This window comes from Vespula vulgaris, chromosome 8, assembly GCF_905475345.1.
Source record: "Vespula vulgaris chromosome 8, iyVesVulg1.1, whole genome shotgun sequence".
Classification (NCBI taxonomy): Eukaryota; Metazoa; Arthropoda; class Insecta; order Hymenoptera; family Vespidae; genus Vespula; species Vespula vulgaris.
Window position 1 is genome coordinate 7,970,636 of NC_066593.1, and position 22,799 is coordinate 7,993,434.

The window sequence follows — 22,799 nt, forward strand, 5'->3', positions numbered from 1 at the left end:
CACCTATGAACGCGTTATGCGACGAGAAGAGCTGAAGGGAAAAATATCAGCAACTCTGCAAGCACGTCACTCTTTGGTTCACGCTTTTGACCTGACTTTGACGAAGATGTATCTGGGCTACCCTCACTCCTCATTCACTTCCTATCTCTCTCTTTCTCTCTCTCCTTCCTGTTGATGGAACACTTGATACCCGTAAAAAATACTTTACACTCTTATACTCCTCGAATTTAGCTCTATTTTTAGCTCTATTTTTAGCTCTATTTTTAGCTCCCACACTAACTCTTTTCTTCTTTTTTTTCTTTTCTTTTTTTTTTTTAATGATCTTCACAAGTACCTTACGTATATGAGTATGTATATGTAATTATCATAGTAAAAATGAAAAAAGGAAAGATACTCGATCGCATAAGTTTTGACGTTTATGTTTCGTGTTCGTTTGAAATTTTATAAAAGTCACGACACGTTTCTTAGATATACAGATACGTTCTATCCAGATACGTACGTGCGTATGTAAAATTTTGTTTGTTAAGTAATAACAACGATTTAAATGAATCTGATATTAAATATATTCCATAGATACTGGATATGGAATTTTTATTGAAAGCTTTATAACATTGCAAGCATTTTTAAATAATATATATTTTAAATGATATACACCTATATTTATAATTTTATATATAAAAAAAATAAATATAGCGACAATTGTGTTATTGCAAAAAAAAAAAAAAAAGAAAGAAAAAAAAGGGGGAAAAAAGAAAAACAAGACGTTTTGATCGAACGATTGATTCTCTTCATTTCCATTCGAAATATTTAATAGAACGAGCAAATCGTGTTTTATCGAAAATGTCTCTCAATTACGTCCTTCTCATGTTGTTACATTAATGTTCATACACACACACACACACATAATTCATTATATCCATATGAAAAAAATAAAAAGAAGAGAAATAAAAAAAAATAAAAAAATACCTATACGAGATCAAATGCACTAGCTCGAAATTACCTTTGTCGTTTCCTTTTCCCTAGTGTAATACGATAATTCGAGATCAGAAGATTTTCCAAAGGATTTGGAACGTCGGCTGCGCATAGAAGGTGGGTATGATGGGGGAGAGCAAGGGGTAGAGGGGGGGTGAGGATCTTTGCATATTCACAAGTCGGATTAAATGCCGCCTTCCGTGCTTCGAAAGCTTGTCGAAAATTCGTCGGAAGGAAAATCTTTCGAGGAAAAGCATGCCGGAAGAGTAAAGATATATCCTTCCCTCACCCCATGTACGTACTTACATGCATGCATGCATACATGCATACATACATGCATACATACATATGTATATATACATCTATAATACATGACGAGTATCGTCGACTTATGATGCTTCCAATGAAATTTCAAGTTTTCACGTTCGAACGATAAAAAAGAATTCGCACTCGTTCGATATTATTTGTTAATTGATTCGGCATTATTAAAAACGATTTATCATCCCGAGAGAAACGTAAGGACAACCGTCATCACGACGGTTTTCTCGACGGAAATTAATTCGAACCGAGCTATGAAATACGAATAAATCGTTGAAAATTCTATGCCAATCTTCTGTGTCTGTCTTTCGTTCTCTTTCTCTCTTTCCCTTTCTATACGATATTTCTCTTTCTCTTTCTCTCTGTATCATTCTCTCTCTCACTCTCACTCCCACGATCCCATCTATCCGTTGTCTATCTATCTCTATCTCGCTCTACTCTCTAACTTGTATTCGATCACACGGAATTTGTACTAAAAGTGCGCGATGACAATTACACGTCGCTCAAATCTCTCTTTCTCTCTCTCTCTCCCTCTCTCTTTCTGTCTCTGTCTCTCTTTCGGTGATAGCGCAAAGAGAAAGAGACAGACCTAGTGATTTATTCCGCCTCATATACGATTAATCGATACGACAGGGATGCTCGTTACTCATGATTTCATGAAGGGTAGAAAAAAGAGAAGAGAGAAAGAAAGAGAGAAAAAAAAAAGAAAAGAAGAAGAAAGTTCCATATAAAAAGAGGCTTACGGGGACGTTCAGAAATCTCAGCGAGTGACGGGAGATATATTTTTTTTCCTTTCCTTTCCTTTCCTTTTCTTCACTTTCTACTTAAGATAAAAAGAAAGACATGAAAAGAAGCATTCGGTCGATCTAATCGCGTCTCATGTAACTCACGCGAAAAATAATGAAAGGAACGAAAAGGACGGAACACGAAATGATGAAGAATCATAAAACTTGACGTTTTATTATACTCGCTCGATCAAATACCAGACATTTGATCAAATAACTGCCTAGGTGAATATTTACTATGTATATATGTACATACGTATACTTCGTTAGTAGAACGAAAAAAAAAAAAAGAAAACAGAGTTATGATAAGGAAGTCATGAGGAAGAAAAAAAATAATAATAATAATAATAATAATAATAATAATAATAATAATAATAATAATAATAATAATAATAATAATAATAATAAAGAAATCAAGACGTGTACAGTCAACGACTCCTTTTGCCGAATAAATCGTTCCTTCCTGTTAATCAAGACAAATTTTTTTAGTTGGCCATGCTAGCAAATATTTTACTTTTAGAAACGAATTGACACAAACGACCGTTTGCACCGCCAATTACGAATCGAGGTAATTAAGCGCGAGCCTCTTACTACGGACAGAGTAAACCTCTCGTAAGTACTATAAAAAAGTAAGATAAGTACACACACACATATATACGCGTACATTCTAAAAGAAATTTTAATTCTCTTTTTCTTCTTCTTTTTCTTCTTCTTCTTCTTTTTCTCTTCCTTCGTCGCAAATTAATACGACGTTACAATAAAATCGACGATTTAATCCATTTTGTCGAAGTAAACGAACGAAAAAAGGTAAATGCTATTGAAAATGTGTAAATAATACGATAATTATACGTTCTTAAAAACAATATATATATATATATAAGTAACACGATAATATTGATAATGGCTAAGAAGGATAAAAAGAAAAAGATGAAGTCTGCATTATTACGTTTTGTTTCCGAATGGAAACGAGTAGTACTGTTATTATCTTTTTTCTTTCTTTCTCTTTCTGTTTCTCTCTCTCTCTCTCTCTCTCTCTCTTTATTAACTCTTCTCAACATTATCATGTTTTAATGATATCCGTATAACAAGAAGTTTGCTTAACAACTCGTCATCTTAAAATCAATAATGTCTCCATTTTCCAAAATCGACTTCTGTTCGTTCAAAGTCTTTAATCGATCAAATAATTCAATTCGTTATCGCAGATTTCGATGAAAAAATGTTTCAAATAAAATCATTAAGAAGCATTGAAAATCTTTTCGCATGATTTCCCCCTACTCCCTCATTCCACCCTCACCCAGTATCATTTCTATTATTAAAACATATTCTCTCATCCTTCACTACTCATTCAAGAAACAATTTATCCTTTGAAACGATTCCAAGCCTCCGCGCGTTTCATCGTTCGTCCTTTGTAAATTTATTTTTATCTTTAAAATCTGTCATAGCATTTTTTAAATTCCTCTAAATCTTTAAACTTTTCGTTCTTTCTAACGCAAGCTTCCAAGAGTATTCACGAATTCAAGGATTACATTTTCGTATAGAATCCCGTGTAACTATTATACTTGAAATCAGTCGAATTCCGATAGAAACAGAAATAGCTTAACAGAATTGTTTTACATCAAACGAAATCTATCCCTTTGTTGTCAAAACCTAAAAGCAATTTACAAATTTGCAAGAAACGAAATATAAAGGGATAACGGAGAAAATAAATGAAAAGAGTAACAAAGAGAAAAATGAATAGAAAGGGAGAGAATGAAGGGAGAAAGGGGTACAGAAAGAAAGAGAGAGAGAGAGAGAGAGAGAGAATGGGAGAGGGAGAAAAAAAGAAAAGAAAGAAAAAGAAAGATGGAAGAAAACGGCAAAGCATCGCTGCTCTTTATTCACGACGCTTTTCACCATTGGCTTGTTTTTCTTCCACAATGCAATATTTTACTCGCGATTTTCTTTCGTTCCTCATAATCTAAAAGTTAAAGCTTCCATATCTTTCAGATAGCAGACAGACTTGATACGTCCAAGAGACGACATACTTGACTCTATTTTTCCTCTATGTTTTTTTTTATTTTTATTTTCTTCTTTTTTGTTTTGCTACAACGACAACAGATTAGTCACAGAGAGAGAGAAGGAAAGACAGACAGACAGACAAACAGAGAGAGATAGAGAGAGAGATAGAGAGAGAGAGAGAGAGTATAGGTTCCGATCAGTTCAACATGATTTATGACATGGATGACTAACCCTTGTTCTGCTTCCTCTGCCTCTCTCTCTCTTTTTCTTTCTTTCGCTTTTTTATTCTTTTTCTATTCAGTTGAAAATGGGAATCGATAAACGGATGACATCATTGCTTAGAAACGACACTGACAATTGGAGAAAAGAAAAAGAAGAAAACTGACATTCGATGTTACCGCCACGGATCGAAGTGACCAACGGGTCAAAGGTCGTACCGTCGATACAACGAGATGTCGGGATTCACCTGTTGCAATGTTACTTCTATAAGATAAGAACGATATAATAATCAATGTGAGATTTATGTAAAATACATTTACGTAAATCGGTTAATTCAATTATTTGATTATTTAGAAAGAGGTAAGAAGAAAAAAGATTGAGAAAAAAATTTGGATAATATTGAAACGATTTGAATAACAAAAAATCAAATCTGAATAATAAATTTGTATATATAAATAAAATAAATTTTGAATTGGAATAATTAAAAAAAATTAATATTTAATAGATCGTCGGATTCTTTACTACTACTGTTAATTAACTTCATAATTCTATTACAGTAACATCTTTATAGTTCGCGATAAGATAAGAACTTGTTGTTAAATATTTATGAACAAGTCTATAGTTATCGGTTACTTTAGCCAAAGTATACTTTCGTAAAAAGCGATAAAATTAGCGATCTCTAAGGATCGGTATACAAAAACTTTCGTGTGTAAAGAATACGCACGAAGCTCGTTTCAACTCACGTTATCATCTTAAACGATGATAAACTAATCAAAGTAAAAAAAAAAAAGAAAAAAAAATCTGACTACAAATTAAACATTACGAAGGCGTCACCTTGAAAGAAAGAGCAAGAAAACAAATTAGTAAAATTACTCGCATGTTCGAAGAAAAAAAAGAAAATAAATAAATAAAGTGAGACTGATAACAATACTACGATAAAGAATCAAAGTTTCTACGAGTATGTGATCGTTATCGATAAATAAATATAATAATAATATGATCGAAAAGGAAAATATATTTAAATGGGAATAAATTAAACATTCGTATTATTATCCTAATCGCATCATTCTTTTTTATTTATAAGAACGAGCAGTGATAATAAAAGGCAATATGTAAGATTATGCACGCACGTATGGCTATTTCTATCTTTGCTTGCTAGATACTTACGTACGTCGTAAATATATATATACACACACACATACATACATCTATATATGTAGAAACATGTAAATGACTCGAATAGAAATTGCAGAAGCAGCGTGCTCTCGAATTCGATACGTTTAGTCTTTCGAGCGTATGAGTTGGCACCGGCTTGTTCTCCACACACACACACATACACACATACACGTAAAATACACACACACATATACATACGTACATACAAACACACACACAATTTCATCATCGATCGTAACAGTGAGGACACGACGACGGTCGAAACTCCTTTCCCACAAGAACAACCTTTATATAGACATATATATGTACATGTGTGTGACGCAAGCGCATATTTACGATATACATATTCCATATACCCGGATGAACGTAACGACAAAATTTACTCGGCCACCAATCAACGTTAATACATGGTAAAGGTTGGCGCCGCGATTCAGCAGAAGAATTTTGTTACCATGACAATCGATGCCAAATCGTCCTCTGGGGATTTCATTTGTGGAAATTTCACAAAATTGGATATTACCAGGTGACATTACCTATGCTACTCTCTTTTCCCCTGTTCAATACTGCTTTCTCGTTTCTGAATAAACCTATACGAGACAGCACGTACATACTTTTCGATTTACGGATTGGGAAAAGTTAATTTGCACGTTTATAGGAAAAAAAAGGGAAAAAAGAAAAGAAAAGAAAAGAAAATCTTTCTCCTTTTTCTATACCAATCGATATTGATTTCCTTTACATCGGCAAATATATAACGATAGATTCCGTAAGATTAATACGAACGAGTCTAATTTCACGACGATAATAGAACAAAAAAAAAAGAAAAAGAAAAAGAATAAGAGAAATAAAACTTTGTCTTAAATTACGTAAAAAGGTACTTGATGATATTCCATGTCGATTTAATGAAATAGTTGTAATCATTAAGCCCAGCATGTACGGTTTGAAAAAATATGAGGATCATATGAAATAAAAAAAAAGAAAATTATTATTTTTTTTTATTATATTAATATTATTATTATTTATTATTAATGTTTTCATATAATGGTAATTATTATAATAATATAATAATATAAGCAACAATATTAACAATTATAATTATTATTATTATATATTACTTTATTAATTATATATTTATAATAATAATTATTATTATAATATAATAATTGTTATTGTTGTTTTTATTATTATGACAAGTTATTATTATACGAAGATAAAAATCGTTCGTACTATCATAAATCCTAATCATCGTATTTATCTAGATAGAACTGCGATCTATATAAAGACAACGTTTAATCTTAACAATAGATAAAGTATTTGAAACCGACATAGAGAGAATAGAATTAAGTGGCACAGATTTACATTGAGCTTAGAATCGAGCTCGATTGTCGATGAAAGATAATAAGGTCAAATGTTACACGTGATCGTGTGGGAGAGAGAAAAAGAAAGAGATACAAACGACTGAGGAGATAAAAAGAATGATCTTTCAATCAATGCTAAACGTCAAAGCAACCGAACGAGACAAAACTTTTGAACACAGCTCGACTCTCTGATTAAATTTATTCTTCGATCACAACTACTGTAACAGTTGCTCGAAAAAGGAAACGAAATTGTAAGTTTGAAAGTCGTAAGCAAAACTCAGTAATCGTATTAATATAATAAATGATTAAATCGAATCGTTCTCCGGAGAACTAACAGCAAGTTAAATGAATTTACGTCAAAAGAAAAGCGTTAACTTGGCTAATGTCGCAAAAAGATACTACTGTTTTACTTTTTAACAAGCTATTCAAATTTATATCTCTACTATCAACTTCGAATTTCTAATTCCTATTGCTACTGCTATTAATACTACTACAAAGAAGAAGAAGAAGAAAAGAATAAATAGAAAGATAAAATAATATTACATATTACAATTATATAATTATATAATTTAATTGTATTATAATCATATAATTTTAATATCGATACTTTAAGAAGATGTTTCATATAAAAATAGAATTAAAAATAAATATAAAGAAATATTTTATATTCAATTATTTTATATAATTAAATAATTATTATTAATTAAATAAATATAAATATTATTAATCTAAATAACTACCTTTATTATAAATAAATGTTAATTACACTATGATTAATAATTTTTATTATTAATTAAATTAATATTATAATATAAATTTTATAATTCAAGAATATTTTTTTTTCCTCCAAATTTATAAATTTCATATATATTAATTTCTATCTATATTATAATCTGTTGGAAAATGTTAAAATTTCTTTTTTTTTTACGTTTTTGTATTAATATAAATTATATACATTTATATAAATATATATATATATTTTTCTTTTTCTTATGGAAATAAATATTAACTGTCTTTCTTAAATTATTATAATTGTAAGTACCAAAGAAATAAACGTTTTGAAATTGAATTAAAGCCCTTTACTATCGTAACCCACGTCGCAGTATTCGAGCGGACATTTCTCCAAAAAGAAAAAATAAAAAATAAAAAGAAAGGGAGAAAAAGGAAGAAAAAGAAAAAAGAAAGAAAAAAAGGATAGAAGAATAAGTGCATTTATCACCTTCTTGCTGTCTAGTCTAACCTCCTAACCATTCTTTCTCGCAATTCCTACACTATAAATCCTTCCACAAAGTTCTCCTGCTAGCCATTCTCATGCAGATATTACAGGGTTACATTTTATTAATAGGGATAATATTAGCGGATGTCTCATTATGCGTAACGTTACTTTCCTCATCCTCGACCTCGACCTCCCTCTTTTCTCCTAAACCTGTCTCTTTTCTCTCTTTCTTTCTCTCTCTTACACACACACACACACTTATGTACGCAAAATCCTTTATAACACTCTCTTCTTACCTCTCAGCCTTCGTCTTACAAACAACAATAAAAACTTCGTGAGATCAAAAAAGTTAGATTTTATATACTCGAGATATTAATTACGAATATTATTAAAAAATTATTAAAAAAGAAAAGAATCATAAAAGATTCTAAACGTTCTTATAAATTCCTATAATAATCGTTCTATAATTCCTTAAATAATTGTTTTCGCAATTTATATCACTAATATGATATTATTATATCTCTTCAATTAAGTAAACAATCTTATTAAATTCCAAACTCTATACATATATATATGTATATATATATATATATATATATATATATATATATATATATATATATACCAAAGAGTTAACTTGTAAATCGGATTACCTACTCGAAGGATCAAGATGAAGGCCAAAGATCAAGGAACAAAGGAGTACCGTAATGTCGACCGATCTCTGTGAAAGTTCACCACTTACTGACTACTCGAAGGCTAGGTTAAATCCGTGTTACGTCGAACATTGTACAAAAAAAAAAGAAAGAGAGAGAGAGAGAGAAAAGAAAGAAAAATAGAACAAAAAAATGAGAGAGAAAAACGAGCTCAAGATTAGAAACGAATAAACAATCAACGCAATGTCGAAATCATGTGTTTATCTTTCACATATGTATACATGTATGTGTGTGTTTCTTGTTTCGACAAAGAACGTCGAACGAACGCCGGTAAAATATCGATTTTACATATATGATGTAAAAGAACGATTTGTTTATTTTGATTTTTCTTTTTTTTCTGTTCTTTTTTTTTTTTCTTTCCTTCAAAACACTAAGTAAATTTACTACGTCATTTCGTACATCAACATACCAGAATTACGTTGTAGGAAAAAGAAAGGAAAGAACTACCTATACCGATGGAAAAGAACGTTACGTGAAAAAATTGTATGTAATCAAAATCATATTTATCTACGTATAATACATAAACGTACGTATGTTCACAACAAATATTAATATAGATCCTATAATTTGTAAGAAGAATTATATCATAAATTAATTTACTGAGGAAAGAATAAATAACAATACTATTAATTAATCATATTTTTCTTTCAAGATAATCATTTACCGATGTATGCGTGCATATGCGTGCGTACGTGTATGTACGATGTATATATATACTCATTGTATTTACATGCATAATAATAATTCGAATAACAACGAGTTTCACGATATGATAATCTTTCAGTAAGTGCTCAATAACGAATGTATATAATACATATGCACGTAAATATATGTATGTATACACACACACACTCTTTCTCTTTCTCTCTCTATCTATCTATTTATCTACCTCTGTCTCTCTTTCTCTCTCTCGATGAACATTCATCATGGTGGAAAGTTTGAGTTCTCTCGGTTACCACAATGGTGGTTATGCTCTGTCCCTTTTCATTTTCTTTCTCTCTCTTTTATACACACACCACACTACTTTCGTACACACGCACGAACACATATTTGACTGTAATTCTCTCTCTCTCTCTCTCTCTCTCTTGCTCGTTGAAAAATACCTTTGTGGAGCAAGATCGTATTGGTAAAAACTGGTTGACCTTACCTTCGAAACGGGACGTCCTTTAATAAGAAGCACGATTATTTAAATCCGAATAACCGTGAGCGAAGAGGAACGAAGGAAAACTAAGAGAAAGGAAGACGAATGTCAGACTGGAAGAGAGTGAAGAAATGAGTTTGCAATTCGTTTAATTTTCCGGAATAATTAACTCCCAATTATGTCGTAAATTTGTATCTTCCTTGATTCAACCAAAATCTTATTTCTAAGCAACCGACCTTATTAAGCATAAGGATAATTATTAATAATTAACCAATCAACAAACTAATTACTTTCTTTGTAGATATATATGTATGTATGTATGTATGTATGTATGTAATTAAAATTTGTTATATTTTTATATTATATGTATATGAATATTTTATATTATATTTCTATAAATATTTTTATATTTATTTGTATGAAACTTATATTGTATTAATAGATGATAAAATTTTCAATAAAATTGATTATTTTGAAATAATTAAATATTAATGCTAACTTGGCAATACTACGATTAATTACTACTGTAATAATATGACAGTTAATAAGTAATTGAAATTTTTAATATTGTTTTATTCTCTTTTTGAAAAATCTGTTTTATTGAAAAAAGAAAAATCACATTTTAATAATAATAATAATAATAACAACAACAACAACAACAACAACAACAACAACAATATAATAAAAATAAAAATAAATTCAATGTTAAAATAATGCAAATTTCATTGAACTGTTTCAATATTATACTACTATACTATACTATTGTATATAAAAACTGTATATATTATATTGTATATATAAATATACTAAAACTTCAGACAGTACTTGTCAGTCAAGTATCTTATTTATTTTTATGTTGCTGAAGAAAAGGGAATCGGTTCGTTCTTTCTGTACATTTAGCACGGATTGCAGTAGGTTTATAAACATATTTCGTAAGGAAATCTTTGCTTTCCTGGATGTATCACCATTGCCATTTCTCAGCCAAGGATCGTAAACTTTTCTATGGCGCAATCTCACGGATAACGTAGAGACGAATTTAACGGCATATAACAAAAGCATCGCCGTGGGAATTAAATCGCAAAGTATCAACGCGAGCACACTACCTCGCGAGAAGCTTTAATACGATTTTAAGCATAAGCGGACTTAAATTTTACGTCGAATTCTGCCGAACGTCCTTTCGTAAAGGATTTCGTTAAATCTACTTCACGTTTTCTCCTTACTCTTTCGAAAAGTTTCAAGCAAACTCTTTTCGTTTCATTTTAAACGAAATAAGATCTTGAAAAGTTAAGATAATTAAAAAAAAGAAAAAAAAAAAAGAAAAAATCTATTATATCTTTACACTTTTAATTTATTTTTCTTTTTGCCTTTTCTTTGATATTCGATCGTTCAAGTTAATCAAAAATTACGAAAGATATTACAAACGATCAAGAGTAAACTTTTTAAAAATATCTATCTATCTATTTATTTTTTCATCGCACAATACGGTTAATAATAAAATAATAAATAAAAAAGTAAAAAAATCGTAATCGTCGTTATTCCAAAATATTTAATCGAAATACGAAAAGAAAAAAAAAAAGATAATTATTGTCAATGATTTTCGTCGTGATAAACAACGAACGAGAAGAATCATAATACGAATGCAAATCGTTCGATTTGCCATGCGAAAATATGCAATAAAATTAGAGATAGATGTGCAGTTAACGGATCATGTTATACGCTATTCAAATTTTAGAAATTATTTCGAACTGTAATAAACACATCGTTGCCTTGCCAATAAAGAAAAATTAATAAAATGTAATGAATAGAAATTTTGTTATGATAATCAATGTAACGTTTGAAAATATGTCATCGATATAAACAAAATATCGATACTGAAGAAGAGCATGCGCGAAATAAAGTAAAGAATGAAAAAGGGGAGCAAGACAACGTGAGAAAGAATGTGGAATGAGAGAATTGAAGAATTTCCTTATAAGAAGACAGACTTCTCCTCGGTTTTGTATAAAGTGCTGCAATGTGCAAACTTTTGGCATGCTTGATAAAATGGGGATAGAGTAGACGGCGTTATATGGAGAGAAAAAAAAGAAAAAAAAATATAAAATAAATTAATAAAATAAAATAAAATAAGAATAAAGAATTAAAAAATATATAAAGGAACGAAATTACAAGGTTGTCGGGTAAATTTGCAAAAATTGTGTAATTTTACAAAAAATAAACATTTCATTAAATTATTCATCGAAATTAATTTACATACTCCTTCCGAACAGTTTGCCAAACTTCTCATTAATATGTGTATATTTATGTATGTAATTTATTTTATACATTAATGATTAATTCATAAGTAGGGCTAATTTATCGATCATTCTTGTTTCTATATAGATTTTTAGAACGAAAATAAATTTTATTTCAAGTTAATTTTTTCTTTTATATACATACATACATACATACATACATACATACATATATATGAAATGAAAAGGAGGACATAAGAGAGAAACGAGGATCCTTCGTATCTCAAAAGAAAGTCAACGAAGTAATCGTAAAAGAAACGAAAAGGATCTCTTTAGGTCAAGGCACGCATTCGACTGACTAAGCGAGGTCCGCGTCGTAAGCTAAGAAGAATTCGATTTCTCGAGACACACGTAATTATTTCGTAGCACGTGCGATCGAATACGTGACCGTCGATCGATTATCCGTGTCGCGGTTGAGTGAATTTTGTGAAAAGAAAAATAGCTCCCTTCGAAAATCAGTTCCATGCGAGGCAACTCGACAAAATATCTCGAGAACCAAGAGGACTCTTTATACTCCTCGAATCGATATTCGATCGAGAGTCGAACGAACAAAAAAAAAATGAAAGAAAAAAAGATAGAACAAGAGAGAGGAAGAGAGAGAGAGAGAAATTTTACAAACACATGTGTATTTTCTGCCTTGATATTCCATAACTTTGTTTTTTCAATTATAACCGTGCATAAACGAGCAAGGACATTATTGCAGCACACTCTAATCGATCTATTTCGAAAAACATGATCGAATTCTTCGACGTATCGTGCAAAATTTCATTTCCGTGGATTCCATGCATCAACCACTTATCATTAATCTCGAACGATTTTCCATCGTAACTCACTAACACGGAATCTATCTTCGTACGTATATATTTTCCAACGTGCCATCACTGGAATTCTAATTCCCGTCTAAGTCGCGATCGAGTTTAAAGCACTTTACATACGAACTTTGTTTCATAATCAAGTTAAGACTGCCGAGTTACATCGAGAAAGTCCAAAGAAAATTTGTAAATAAATCGTCGAGAATTTGAGAAAAAACAAAATTGAAAAAAGGGGAAAAGAAAATCAACGTTTCATTTGAAATTATTAACTCTTTTTTAATTAGCACGACATTTCGTTCATAAACTTTCCGATCCGTCTCGTCTTTTTTCTATTTTTATCGTAGAAACGCGATGACGTCTATGTTACGTTGTTAATATATTTTATAAATTTCTACTTTCGTATAGAGAAAGAAAAAAGAGACTATTAAATATGATATTGAGAATAACAATATGATATTTAACGTGACAAATATAATTAAATCGAATAACAACACGATCAGAATTTTTTCTGTACCAACACACACACACACACCTCCTTCTCGTTGTCAATTTTCTTCGACGAAAGCGCGGGAGCACGTTCACCAATGACAAAGAAGCCAATCAAGAGAGACGATGCCGCAACGCATCGGCTAAATCAAAATTCACCGCGCACACTTAACAAAAGCAAACAAAGTGATACTCAAAGTTTACATTCGATGCATTAGTCGATCAAAGTTTTCCCCTTCGGTCAAAATTTGTCGTCGGTTCAATTTTAACGAACCGTATTTCCTTGAAAGCTGATTGACTTTATTATAAATCGCATGTAAAAAGAAAAAAAAATACATTTTGCAATATATCATTTTCTTGCTGTGTATATAATTAAGTGATAACAATTACGTATGGTAACTGCGAAGGATCTAACTTTCATTTCCATCGAACATACTTTCATTCTAACGAAAACGAAAGTAAAGATCCATTCATCTACTTCTTCCTAACACTCACTTTTATCGGAAATACCATGAGATTTACTACAAGTTAGAGTTACTCCAAGTCAATTGGATTACGAACGTTGAAAAGAAAAGAACAGAAAAAAAGAAAAAAGAAAAAATCGAGAAGGAAGTTTTGTTTTCCCTTACCGAAAAAACTCTCCAAGAGAATGAATTGATATCCTCGGAGGATACAGCAAAAAATTTTCGATGCGATCTGCAGGAACCGAAGCAATCTCTTTTTTCTTTTATCTTTTTATCTCTTTAACCTCCTCTCTCTCTCTCTCTCTCTCTCTCCCTCTCTCTCTTTCTCTCTCACCTTAGTCGAACAATTTTCTTTTCTCCATTCACTACTAACTCTATCAAATCAGACAACTCTAATTTATTCGTATATTATTTAAAAACGCACCACAGCTTTCCTATATATAATATATATATATATATATATATATATATATATATCTTGGTTCACTTTTTTCAAGTTCTTATATCAACGATAAGTTAAAAGATCGGACCGTGAATACCGTCAACGAATAGACCGAACACCTACGACGGTCGACGGCGTACTGCCGAGAAACGGTTGGTTCAAGTCGAAAGAGCGATGTCTACCTTGCCGACGCAAGCGTCCTTGGACCGAGAGCGCGGATCAGTGCTGGTCTGTTTGAGTGGGGGAGTATGCTATGGAGCCTGAAGAGAGGGTTGAACGAAGAGAGAAAGAGAGAGAGAGAATGAATGAGAAAGAGAGAAAGAGAGAGAGAGAGAATGAGAAAGGGAGAGAAGGGAAAGGGTGAGCAGGGGGGGGTTGCACGAGCTCATCGGTCGTGTAGATACCTGTTGAATGTGCCTCGACGACGAAGCCTTACACGTCGACCGCTTGGTTGGCCACTCGAGTAGAGGAAACGAGGACGAGACTACCTAAGAAGGAGCAGGAAGGAGTAAGAGAGAGAGAGAGATTGTGTGTGTGTGTGTGTGTGTGTGAGAGAGAGAGAGAGAGAAACATCGCGAAGCAATGAAAGGATTCCCCTAAACAAACGTTCACGATTGATCGGAGATTCGAGAATCTCTTAGGACCGGACTGACCTTCAAGGATACTCCATTACGATGATCCAACACGGCAGTTTCCATTCCAATTATCTTTCATTATCCTACGTCTTCCTTGTATTATCTTAATGTATCGATTGATACGATACAACTTCAAAAATCGCACAGTTACAGTTACAAATTCTTTGTATTTGGTTCAATTGTTAACTTCTGGATTATTATGGAAATGGTACTTGTTCGTAGGATTGATGATTATTTTTTTTTTTTTGTTGAAGATAGTTCAACAAGACAAATGGATCTACGAAGTGTCAATACGTCAATGTCGTTCGTTGATCAGAAAAATTCGGGCTGGATTTAGCTTGTATTTCATGGTTTTCACAAATTCTGAAAAACCATGCACGGTTATAGACAAATGATTTAACGTGAAATAGTTTTGGAATATTAATGTAACATACATACAAGCGTACATATGTACATGGGTGCATCTACGTATGTATGTCATCGAAATAACGCGTATTAATGAAATTTGTGCCTGCGTAAATCTCATCGTTATATTGTCCAATAACACGATGATAATGTAGTACAGTGTCGAATCAAAATGTTCGCACAAGTTCGCGTAACTTTAGTTTTGCGCATGCGCATTCGTTCGCACCTATTCGTTCGGATTTACAGTGAAATAATTTTGTTAAAAAAATTGCAAGATTAACCACCTACTCTGCTACATTTTATCGCGCATAAAACTACGTGTTTATGACACTTATCGCCACAGGAAGAGACAACGTATGTACGTACGTACGTATGTATGTATGTATATTATGTAAACGGCAGTAAGACGCCAGGATAAAGTGCCCGTGGGGCTTTACAAAGTCAACTCCTCCTTCACCTCCCTCTCAACCTCCTTTCATTCCTGTTCCACCTTCTCCTCCTCCTTCTCCTCCTCCTCCTCCTTCTCTTCATCCTTCTCTATCTCCTACTTCTACTCCTACTCCTTCTTCATTGACAATGACTCGCGTACTCGTAACTCGCTGAGGTTTGTAATAAGATTTCACGATGCGTGCTTCATGTTTCGAATGAACTCCACTACTTGATATTTTCTGAGATATATATATATATTATACAATGGCTTTCTAAAATATTCCTACATTACTCTGCCGATATAATAGGTACATTCTCAAAATAAATATATAACAGGTATATCCTCAAAAATTTATTCCGAAAATTTGAAACAAGTTAAAAAGAAATAACAAGAATGTTCGATCGATTTTCATATTAATTTTCAATATATCGAGGACGCGAATCTTTATATATAACACGTTAAGCTTTATTCTACAACAAAGTTCGACTGATCGAATATTTGGAAATATCTGCTAAAATATTGATAGATTGACGAATATTTAAGATATATATAATAATAATGACTTTGTAAAGATCTTTCAGCAACTGCATACTATTTCCAAGATCGATCGATATTCTTAATATTCACTATGTGTATATAAAAAAAAAAAACAACACGTTCAAAGAAACATACTAATATATATATATATATTTTTTTTTAAATCGTCGTTCCAAAAATATCTATAATACGGTTCATCGTTTTGTATTTTATCTCTTCTAACATCTATCTTTCGATCGATAAAGTTACATAAGAAGAAATCCATGTCCAAACGAGTCCAAGAGGTGACAACAAGTGTTAGTAAATCTAACCGGCGTCACTGGTATAATAAATTATGGCTACGTTCGGAAAAGTCATGAATTTGCAGACATCCCTTTGGCCGAAGGTTTTATCGATAAGTTACGAATGCCAACGATACGTAGATAGGTGGATATACATATAAAATGTATGTACGTGAACATGTGTGAATATATACGTTAACATTAGAGAAAAAGAACGGTCTTCTTTTCTCGCTAGATTTCTTCCAAAAAGATACGAAAAGAGGAAAGAGAAGAAGGAAAAGGATGTATGTAGGGATGTATTTATAGGATTTTGGCAAACAGAATGCAATGATTCACCGAGAGTACGAGAGACCGTGCTGAGAGTGTAAAGGACTTCGTTAAAAAAGAAAAAAAAGAAAAAAGAAAGAAAAGAAACCTGGCAGTGAAGATATCGAATCTTTTCTCTGTAAAAAAAAAAAAAAAAAAAAAAAAAATCTTTCGAATTGTAAGACATTTCTCTTAAACTTATAAAAATGATGATATTATTTCTTTTTCTCGATATATTATGATAAATCCAAACAAAATTATTATATGTAGATATACATTGCAAGTTATTGCATAATAGTAAAAAAAAAAAAGAGAGAGACAATTTATTTCCCAAAGATATTAATGTCAATATTAAAACAATCTGTATCATTATTTTCATTAAATAGATGTAATTACACGTCTCTGTTGAATGATTACGAAATCCTAATGATCGTGTCACTATCTGACGATCATACACTATCTGATTATAGTATTCCACACGCAAACTCGTCGTATACTCTTTTCCTTAGCGAGTAATCGACCTAATATATATATATATATATATATATATATATATATATATATATATATGCACCTGTCTCTTTTCTTTTTTTTTTGAAACATCCAAGGAAACGACGTAACAAATGAGATAACGTTGTTAATCTTCCAAGTATCATTTATGTCGGAAAAGATAATCGAAAGAAAAGGAAAACAAAAAAAAAAGAAAGAAAGAAAAATGTTTTTTTCCCAGTAAAAGAGGAAATCGTTAAGTCAGTAAGATTTTGAGATTTAAGATATCTCATCGTTGAAACTGAAAATCTGACTCCTTGACTCTTAACAGTCTTTCTAGAATTCTCTCTCTCGCTCTCTCTCGTAAGATTGACAAGAAGAAAACTCCTTGGGCGAACTATTACGAATAGATTGAAATGCAATCTCGAGGATTACGCGTACTACCTTAATCTTGGGAATTCGTCAAGGCGAAGTCGCGGGTACGCGTTAACGCGATTCGAAATCGTTTAAATAAAAAAAGGAAGGAAGATGAGAATAACGGCGAAGGTTGGGGAAAAGGTACGAGTAAGCCAAAGAAATAGAAAAAGGAAAAGAGAGCTTATGAAGAACGAGACAGAAAGAGAGCGAGAGAGAGAGAGAGAGAGAGAGAGAGAGAGAGAGAGAGAGAGAAAGAAAGAGATAGAGGGAATCGTTTAAGGGCCTGGAAATTACACTCCGCGAAAGGAAGTTACGAGGTGGATTGAACTTGTGATTACGTGGACGAATCCCGTAGCCGTCTACGATCCGTTGGAGGATATAACATGGCCAGCGAAAAAGACGATTGATGGACCATAGAGGAAGACGAGAAGGAAACGGAAATGTTTCCTTCGTTCGCTAAGCGATTCGACCGCTATTCGAATTTAAAAAAAGAAAAAAAGAAAAAAGACAAAATAAAGAAAAGAAAATCTCTTCAAATCGAGCTCCTTACTCTATATCGATCCGAAAAAATCTTCTCGTACTGAGAGAAGGTATCACGAGAGACGACGATATCACGGATCCTTTCATTTTTAATTACAAGATAGAAAGAAAGTCGAAAATGTTGAAATAATTTTCCATACGTGAGGATATTATTATCCTTGCATTAATTAATTCATCGAGTTGCGAATTATCGGAATAAGATGATAGGTTTAGAAGAAGATCGCAGTATTTATCTTGTAATATTTTATAAAGATTGAAAATATAGTTTTTTTTTTCTTTTTTTTTTTTAATATAGTTTTTCTTGTAAGAGAGTAAAATATTTGATAAGAAAATTCTGACAATGAATTTTTCTTTATCTATTATTTAAAATAGGAAAAAGTGTAAAGGATTATTGGATGAATATATTCGTGTAAAATCTCTCGATTCAATATTCACCGAGTTAATTAATTATTATACATGATAGAAGATGTTATATATAGTATTATACATAATAGAAGAAAAATAGAATTAATATTATAGTATGATCGACACTCTCTCTCTCTTTCTCTCTCTCTCTCTCTCTCTCTCTCTCTCTCTCTCTCTCTCTCTCTCTCTCTCTCTCTCTCTCTTTCTCTCTTTCTCTCTCTAATTACAATCCACATGTCGCCACTTCGATTTATTTCAACAGTACACGAGCGTTTCGAGAATTTCTATAGCATACACTACGAACGTGAACTGAAACGTGCTTCCAAGCTTTCATTGAATAAGTTATACAATGAAAGTCGTCCCGAAACGCGAAAACTTTGTTTCTCCTTGATTTCGAGACACTCTGTGTACTACGAAATTCGGTGTCAGAGGAAAAGAACGGACGGAGAAAATCTACAATTCGCTTCTCGAAGTCGAAGACAAATCGCTGTCACGATTCTGAATTTTCTTAACGTCGGACTCATTGATCACTGTTGAAATAATCTAAAGTTGGACAATGTATCGAGATGAAGTTGTTTCAAATAAAGAAACTTTTGCAACATTTTTCGTCCTTCCAAGTAACGATTTGTCAAATTTTATCGAAATAAATTACTTTTCCAAATATTTTAATTATTATCTTTGAAAGAATAAAAAAAAAGAAAGAAAAAGGAACGTTCGTTTGTTCCTTTGTATATACCTAAGTATATACTATATTTGTTCAAAATTACATTTAATCGTCACCGCTGGATTATTGTAAACATCAAAATCAATGTAATCACTCGTCGTTTCAAAAACCGATTTACATGGAAATTTTGTATACATAAGAGAAAGCATGTATTATAGCCTATTTTATCGTTTATTCGGGATATCCGAAAGCAAACTTTGGTCTCGCCAAAACGAATCCATTCCAGCAATTATATTTCAAAATATTTATTTTTCATTTATCTTTATATATCTAAAAATTTTGTTCAGATCGATTATGAACCTGAATGTATTTAATTTTTAAAATTTTTCTTTTTTTTTCAAAAAAGGAATAAAGGACACGTTCTTAATCCTATCCTTTTTTTTTCTTTTTCCTTTTTTACCAAGACATAAACTTCTCGTAATCCGAGGCCGAAGTATAAAAAGAAAATAATGGCTAATAAAAAAGTAAAAGACAGTAAGTAATAGCCACGGTAAGATCGCATTATCGCAAGAGGTTTCCATGGGAACCGTCCCTTTATGACCGTAAGAAAAATTCGAAAAGTATCCGACACCTTTGAAGTTTGACGAATCTTAACTCTCGAGCTTTCCTCGTTCAGCGAAATATCTTGTAAAAAAAACAGTAAATGTAATAATAACGATAAAGGGAAAAGGATAATGTTTTGCGAGATAAAAAAAAAGGAAGAGAAAGAGAGGAAAAAGAACAAACGAAAAAATAGAAAGAAACAATTTCCGATTCGCACGTGTCCACCTTAATCTTAGTTTAAAATCGTTTAAACATTTTTCATAACTTTATCAAACTTTAACCTCGCGTGTATGTATATATATATAAAACCTCCACTCAAAAAAAAAAAAGAAAGAAAAAAAATATTAATAAATTCGAGAAACTTCTAACTTTCTAATAATATCAGTATGGATAAATTAAAAAACAAAAAAGAAAAAAAAGAAAAAGAAAAAGAAAAAGTATGATCGTCTTATAACTGTCATACAGACGAATAAGTAACTGATAAACCTTCTGAACCCTAAGGTGTTATCCAACAGCCAAGGTATCCCTATCTAAACGTGATAGAGACGTTTGCCAAGTGAAGCTTGATTAAAACAAGGCAAGAAGCAGGAAGTGGAAAGGGAAATAGAAAGAGAATGAAGAAGAGAAAGAAGAAGAAGAAGAAGAGTGAGAGAGAGAGAGAGAGAGAGAGAGATAAAAAGAGAAAGAAAAAAAGAGAGGGTAGAGTCAATAAACGAGCACGGCGACGTGGAAAAGAGTCGTAAGACGCAAGCAAGGATACGTCAAAAGGTTCACGCGCACAAGTCGGGCGGCAAATGAGCCAAACAGCCCGAGGGAAAAGGTCGTCGTCAAAAGGGAAGGCAAAGCAGAAGCAGCAACACCACCACTACCAACCCCACCACCATCACGACTACCAGTAGCAGCAAAAGCAGCAGCAAAAGCAGCAGCAGTAGCAGCAGCAACAACCACGGTAGCAGCAACAGCAACAGTAGCAATGCTAGCATCAGCAACAGCAGCAGCAGCAGCAGCAGTAGCAGCAGCAGCAGTAGCAGCAGCAGCAGCAGCTTAGCGTCCGTGCTAGGTGAAATTCTTGACTTTGCCCTCAGGATAGTGAATTACCACCTAGCACGCCTCCTAGATTGCTATTCGCGCGCCCCACCTCGTTTTCTTCATCCCCTTACGGCACCGATGAGACCGCTCTGCTGCTACGAGATGTTCAGAGAGGGGCTCCGTTTCAACCTTATTAACATCTTTCACCGGTTTACACCGTGACTACACGAGAATGAAGAAAATGTCTTCAAGTGGGATATTGCTCTCTCTCTCTCTCTCTCTCTCTCTCTCTCTGTCTCTCATATATACACATATATACATACGTATACACTCTCTTACTCTTGCTCTTCGCGGAATTTTTGAAAAAGAGGAAAAAAGGTAAGAAGGAATACCATTTTGTTATATAACTTGCACGGAAAATATGCTTCCTACCCACAGTCTTATCTTACCCTTTGTTTGCTCTTCTCGCGTTTCGTCGTGCTTCAAGAAGTCTTTTCTTTCTTTTTTTCTTTCTTTCTATCTTTTTTCTTTTCTTTCCTTTACATTTCTTTTCCTTTCTTTTTCTTTCTTTTTCGTTCTCCTTTTCTTTTTCTTTTATTTTTTCCCCCTTTTTTTCTTTTTTTTTCTTCTTCTTCTTCTTTACCTTCCCTTGCCTCTTTTCAATGCACCGGATAATGTCACGAAAATGGACGTTTGTATTCATGCCTCGCACGTTCAGGAGCAGACACAATATTAAAGGGGAGTGTCTGATACGAGAAGATCCTATGGTAACCATACACCAGGCGTTTATTAGCGGACGATTCGCAAACAAACAGCTGTGCGCAACGATGCTTCCACTATCCGTTGTTATGTTTGTATAAATGTATTTGCGTATGTATGTACGTATGTTTACATTTTTTACTTAGAACAATTTCACGAATATTGACCGCCCAAATACTGTTTTGTCGAAAGGGAAATCCATTTCGTGTATAGTTCTGTTTCAATATGAATAAATCTTGGCTATTGTTATATATATATATTTCATTTAGTTATAATTCTTATAACGGTACTCTTATATATTCACCTAAAAGAATTAGTGTTCTCTCGAGAACGAGGAAATTCTAATTGAATATTTTAATGAAAGGACACGAAAGAATCGGGATGAGAGATCTTATTATTCTTGGAGGTAAACTCATCAAGTGGAAAAGTGAATTACCGGAAGAATATTAACTGAAGTTTATATAAATACCGTTAAATAAAAATAAAAAAAGGGAAAAGGAACACGAAAAGAAAGAAAGAAAAAAGGATTTAATTTAAAAAATATAATTAACTTTATATTCAATCCATCTATTTTTGTAATGAAAATTAAAAAGTCGTTCGTTCTTTTTAATTTACGAATTTCAATTATCTACGTAATTTAACTTATACCTCTCTCGACTGATTATCTTGTTAAATACTTTATTTACTTTACTGTTGCTTTCTATAAATCGTATTTCACGCATGTTTAACCTGATTTTAATAACAACGAACGAGAAGGAAACAAATGAGAAAAAAAACACAATTTTATTGATGTTCGTTCATTCGGAATATGTTATTTCGAGTGATAAACATAGAAAATTTTTCATATTTAATTTAAAAACGTTTATATTCATCCTTGTGCGAAAGTTTTCACAATAGGGTTTATCTCGCGATAA

The 22,799-nt window shown here is 32.2% G+C and overlaps 1 protein-coding gene across 11 annotated transcripts in view; it reads right to left on the bottom strand.

Annotated features, from left to right (window-relative positions):
• LOC127065624 (venom dipeptidyl peptidase 4) overlaps positions 1-22,799 on the bottom strand; it is a 269,779-nt gene that overhangs the window by 231,025 nt on the left and 15,955 nt on the right. For 2 of the 11 annotated variants that reach the window (XM_050998219.1, XM_050998218.1), the window contains exon 1: positions 14,278-14,515. The exons of 1 other annotated variant lie outside the window; for it this stretch is intronic. The gene's annotated coding sequence lies outside the window, so the exon portion shown is untranslated. Of the gene's footprint in view, positions 1-3; positions 328-8,696; positions 8,825-14,108; positions 14,252-14,277; positions 14,516-22,799 lie in introns of those variants that run through there. 8 more of the 11 variants (XM_050998228.1, XM_050998223.1, XM_050998225.1 and 5 more) reach the window with 7 other exon arrangements.